Here is a 6,353-nt window from a genome sequence, read left to right on the forward strand (position 1 = left end):
CTTAAACATCAGTGTCATTGGAAATAGCAATTCCAAGATGAAGCTCTCAATTTTACAGAAGTCTGTTAATACACAACTGAAGTATGTCTGTATTAGAGAAGTGGCTTCTTTCCTTTATTTTACTTGGGTAGCAAAATAATTCTGAAAACAAAAGCAAAAAAACCCATAAATGGATTTTTTATTCCATATTTATGGATTCAAGAATTTCAAAACTGTTTCTCTCTTTTTTTTTCTCCTTAGAAAACTTCCTTTCTCTTCCTATCCTTTCCTTCTCAAAGAAAACAAATGTGATTTTCCAAATAGTCACTAAGGGAGCAATCAGTTATAACTAGATACAATCTCTTATGTAAGTCAATTTAGCAGTAAGTCATCATTTCCCTGGTTTATACCATATATAAGATGGATTTTTTCTTAGCAAAACAAATATCAGAATATACTAAGAAATGAGCTCATTTTTTTAAATAAACATTCAGTTATGTTTTATATAACATGTAGAAATTGGCGTTAAGAAAAATACATTAAGAATTTAAAGATTTATTTTAGAAGTTTTAGAATTCTTTAGTAAAAATAAACCATATTACAGTAATAGTCAAATTCTGATGTAAACTTTTTCTAGTATGTGAATGAATGAAATGAGATATCATAACTGAAAATGTTATAGATGTACTGTTCGGGAAATATAAAGAAAGAAATGTAAATATGTGTTTTCTTTGAATCCTTTCCTCACTATTATATTTGCTAGTAACAGGATTTCCTCTTCTTCTCAGGTAATAGCTCCGATTTAGGGGGATAATTTCCAGACAAAAATCTAAGGATGAAATTGACTTTCTAAACAGACTACAGCAAAGAATTTGCATTATACTCAAGTCAGAACTTCATATTGCTATTGATTGAGAGATGGCTACAATGCTTCCTAGTAATATCTGATAATAGCCAGTGGCTGTAATTGGAGAAGAGTAGTCATGAGTACTCATGATAGTTAAGAGGGTCTCAAAAATTATTGAGTGGTCATATTGCAATCTGTACTGCATTTTGTAGAACTGGCAACAAGTGGAAGTCATTCAGAGTTTTCCAGAGCTGTGTTCTCCTGTTAATTGTGAATGATATAAAAATTCTAAAATTAAGGAGAAAAAAGTAGAACATAGCATAGATTTAGAATCATTGCAAACATGAAAATAAAAGCACTGAAAAAAATCAAAGTATTATACAACAAATTTAAATAGTTTATCACTGTGTGACTGCATAAATTCTTAACAATTTCCAAACTATCCACAATGCCATTTATAAGTTAATATATATCTCCTTCCTTGGTATTCAAGAATCTCTGATTAAAAGGGCGAGTTTTACCTTTCACTGGGAATGCCAAATAAAATTGTAGTTGAGCTTGGTGTGCTCTTCAATCTTCCTCTATTTTGTCTACTCAACTTTATTAAGATATAACTTATATAATAAAACATATGAATTTAAAGTATATGAATAAATGTGTTCTGAACATTTTTTTTGCTGAATTGTAACACATGAAACCATACAAGTAATTAGTGTCTAAAGAAGATAGAGAATACTACGTATATGCCAAAAAGTTCTACAATGCCTAAAGGAAAAATGTGTGTATAGAGATTTGCAGGCTACTTGGAGGGCTTTGCCTTTCCCTAAAAGCGATATGATAAGCTACTGAAAAGTACTGAGCAGAAAAACAACTTCATTTAACTTGAGGCTTAATATAATTAGGCAGGTTGAATTAAATACCATGATGCTCCCTACTCCCATTTTATAGGACTTAGACCTGCTTTGTACTGGAAGAGAAAATTGGTTAGGAATATGTAAAGAAACAAATACTGACACTTCATGGAAATGTTAATTAAAGATCTTAATTATAGCCTCTTGAAAGAGCCTTTATAAACAAAAAGCTTAAATGAAATTTTAAAAATTAAAATATTTTAGTGAGTTTTTCTTTCTACCACCTTTTATATATTTAAATTTTTAAGTGTTTATTTAATTTTGAGAGAGAAAGCACAGACAGACAGAACTGTCAGCACAGAGCCTAGCATGGGGCTCGAACTCATGAACGATAAGATCATCAACTGAAGTTAGATGCTTAACTGACTTAGCCACCCAGTCACCCCCAAAAGTTAGACTTGTAATATTACTTATGCCAAATGCCTTTAAAAGTTAAATCTTGATATGTGTTAGAGTAAATGCTTCACTTTTCTGAAAAAAATAGAGTGCTGTAATCAGCGAATTATTTCTGCATTGAATATTTACAAGATATAATTAATCTAAATTTAAGCATTTTCTTGGTCAAGTCTTCATTTTCCTTTGTATATTCTTACTCACAAAAGCCCATTCTCCTGGAGCTTTGTCTTAGTATCTGGTACCCCAGAGTTTATCTTCAAAAGGACCTCCAAGTGACAGTAATCTAGGGATATTAGGACCTAAGCCCCAACTAATTTCAACAAACATAAGGTAGTCATATCAAGAAATCAATTCAAATGATATTGTCATATAGTGAGAAAATACTTAAATACTATACTCTGGTTATATAAAAAATTTTAAACCAAAAAATTAAAAATTTGAAGTTATTCTAAAAAATAACATTAGCCAATATTGAAAATAAAAGGAAAAATAAATTCTACAGGGAGGTAAACTTGTTATCTTTTTCTTTCTAAGTTTTAATTTAAATTTCAGTTAGTTAACAGAATATGATATTAGTTTCAGGAGTAGACTCTAATGATTCATCACTTACAAACAACACCCAGTGCTCATCACAAGTACATTCTTTAATCCCCATCATCTGTTTAGCCCATCCCCACTACCTTCCTTCCAGCTACCCTCAATTTGTTCTGTATAGTTAAGAGCTCTTATGGTTTACTTACCTCTCTTTATTTCCCCTTCCCCTATGTTCTTCTGTTTTGTTTCTTAAATTCCACATATGAGTGAAATTTATGGTATTTGTCTTTCTCTGACTGACTTATTTCACTTAGCATAATTCTCTCTGGCTCTATCCACATTGTTGCAAATGGCAAGATTTTATTCTTTTTGGGTGCATGTATCCCTTTGAACTAATATTTTTGAATTTTTTGTGTAAATACTTAGATGTGTAATTGTTGGGTTGTAGGATACTTCTATTTTTAACTTTTTGAGGAAGCTTCATACAATTTTCCAGACTGTCTGCACCAGTTTACATTCCCACCAATAGGGCAGGAGAGTTCCCTTTTCTCTAAAACTTGCCAACACCTGTTGTTTCTTGCCTTGTTGAGTTTAGCTACTCTCACAGTGTGAGGTAATATATCATTGTAGTTTTGATTTGCATCTCCTACAGGGAGGTAAACTTGAAATATAATTCAACAAGATATAATTCAACAAGATATAATTAATATATAAATAATCCAGGCTCCTGTCCTTTGGATGATTAACATTTGGATTTTTCTTTTAGTTTACTTATTTATTTTGAGGGGGATGGGCAGAATGAATCCCAAGCAAGCTCCCTACTGTCAGTGCAGAGCCAGACATGGGGCTAGATCTCACTGTTGAGATCATGACCTGAGCTGAAATCGAATGGGCCATTTAATCCACTGAGCCACCCAGGTCCCCCTAAATAAAAATGCTTTTAGAAACATCCAAGTGGCACTCCCATCTACTGTAGAGTCTTTAAAAGAATAAAATGAAGAATAGTTGTAGAATTTTACCCAGTTTGTACCTTTTATTCTTCCAACAATTTGGGTGGAAGGGCAGATTTCAGCATAATTATTTCTTATTATGTGAAGAAAACCTATAGTTCCAGCCAAGAAAAAGTAACTGGTACTGTACTAACAATGACACAACTGTGAAATAGAGAAAATATATGAAGTAGATACTAAAGCATCAAAAAATAGACCAACCTAGACTGCATTCCAGAATAAAAGGTAAATTCACAAGATGAGCCCTGCTATTGGTCAGATTATCTGCATAGGGAAAATTTCCTAACCAACTGCTGCAATCGGCTAAGATTAGCAGCAAATATCAGCTCAGGATTGCTAAAGGGGCTTGCAGTGTGAAGGCAAGTATGGAGGATAGAACTCTGCAGAGGTTGAGTTCTGGAAGAACATGTGGGGGTTCTCTCAAGAATCCTTGGCTGAGTCTACGGCCATACCACCCTGAACGTGCCCGATCTCATCTGATCTCTGAAGAATCCTTGGCTGAAAGTTGAGCTATACATGCTCAAGATGAGATCCTGTGAGAGGTAATCCAGAGCAGGCATGTGGGATTAGAGCAAATCAGAAATATTACAAGTTGAGCAATGCAAGCAGATATTACATTACCATCCCAGAGGGGAGAGGACCCATTATACCTAGGACATTTGAGAGAAAGCAGAAAGGAGGGTCTTAAAAGTAAGGATCATATCTCCTCTCTCTGAACCCATGCCCCCACTACCTAAAATGCTGCATCAGGGTGGGGCACCTGAGTGTCTCAGTTGTTTAAGCGTCAGACTTGGCTCAAGTCATGATCTCACAGTTTGTGGATTTGAGCCCCACCTTGGGCTCTGCACTGAAACCTCAGAGCCTGGAGCCTGCTTTGGATTCTGTGTCTCCCTCTCCCTTTCACTCTCTGCCCCTCCCCAACTTTCTCATTCTCTTTCCCTCTAAAATCAATAAATAAACATTTAAAATAAAAAGATAGATCATAGATTAAATCATTTAAAAACTTTACATCATAGAGCTGCTCTGTGGATTAAATAAGATTATATACAAGAGGATTCAGAAAGAGTGCTGGGTAAATACTGAGTCAGTAGAAGTTTCCCTTCAACTTCATTATGTATTAGCATATAACTATAACCCAAGAGAGAAACATTGCTTGTCCACGGATCATGAAGGGCTTCTGCCATACAAGTTTCTTGCAGGCATTTCAGTTTCACTTTGGCTCTTGAGACTCTGTAGGGCACTGGTGTCTGTCAGCACTCATTAGCAAAACCAGGTTCGAAGCACCTTAGATTCTGAGCACCAAAATCAGCCAAGAGATACCTGCAGGAAGTATTTATCAGGGACATCTGGAAAGTAGGCCAGGGTAGGAGTCAACTATGTGGGAGTCTATAGGCATTGTTTATTAGCACATGTAAAAATTGCCTGAGGCTAGAGATCACATTATATCAGAAGGGAATGAAAACCTTGGAAACATGGTTTATAAATATTAATGTGACTAGATTTAAACCGAGGCTATGATATCCTAGGGAAATAGATTCCAAGACATTTTTCAAAACATACTTGGATTTTGTGAAAACCTCGCATTTATGAGAACATACAGATAACTTCTGCGGCCCTCAGTATATTTTAACCTAGACTTTTAAACATAAACCTGATAAATGTGTCTGTTAAGCTCCCAATTATACAACTACAGTAAAGACCATGTAGAAGATAACACTGGGGTCATGTGACCATAATACAAGACACAGTGCTGTAATCTAGTATTCTTGTAATTTTTCACAGCAAAACTACTCGTCCAAAGCCAATTCTCCCTTTCTATATAAGAAGTTTAGGGAGGCAAATCTCTTCTTCCAAGCCACTAGGGGAGCATTTATTCCATCACACAAAAGCATTAATTCTTCCCTTCTTAACCTATAAGGGTGAAAGCAGTTTGCAAAGGCCTCCAATTTACAATCCCCCTAAGGCTCCTGGCAAATCTGACTTCTCTGCTAGTACCCTGAAGCTCCCTTTTAATTATGGGCCTTAAGAAAGTACAACTGGCAAAGCTGAATTAGCAATCTCTTCCTTAGATTTGCTGTGTAGTGTACTTCGTGTTGCTTTTATATTGGCTCCACATAAACTGGAAATCTTGTGGAAATGTCTCCTCTTTGTTTAAGCACAGTGCAGCTAGCTTTCCCTCCCTGTCATGCAATAGAACTTGTTTCCATAGCAGCCACTTTGGAGAATGAAAGGGACTTACATGATACTCTTTCTGTAGGTGAAATCTGAAGAATAAAAGCATTAATGTTCACTTGTACAAGAACAAGGATTGCTTGGATACATTTCTGGAAATATGGGTTCTATGTTCTCTTTATATAAGAAGGTGTTAAGCCCTTTAACACAGGCTTTCACTAGGGCCTTGCTCAGGCACCACTCTACTTCCTTGCTAACACCACAGTCCTAGGAAGGGCAACTGGTAGGCTACAAAGATGCAGAGAATCCTAACCAAGATCATGCATTTATATTTCTTTTATACTGGAGTCCTTCATACCCTCCAAATCTACTTTTGACCAAATTACACATCAGGGCTGCAAAAGAACCTATAGCACTGGTGCTTAAGGTACTCCTTTTGCAGCCTGAAATCTAAGGGTGTGAGTATGGAGGGCAGATTGCTGTCTAATAGCTGTTATTACTCAG

This window comes from Hyaena hyaena, unplaced genomic scaffold (genome assembly GCF_003009895.1).
Source record: "Hyaena hyaena isolate Hyena2069 unplaced genomic scaffold, ASM300989v1 scaffold_1120, whole genome shotgun sequence".
Classification (NCBI taxonomy): Eukaryota; Metazoa; Chordata; class Mammalia; order Carnivora; family Hyaenidae; genus Hyaena; species Hyaena hyaena.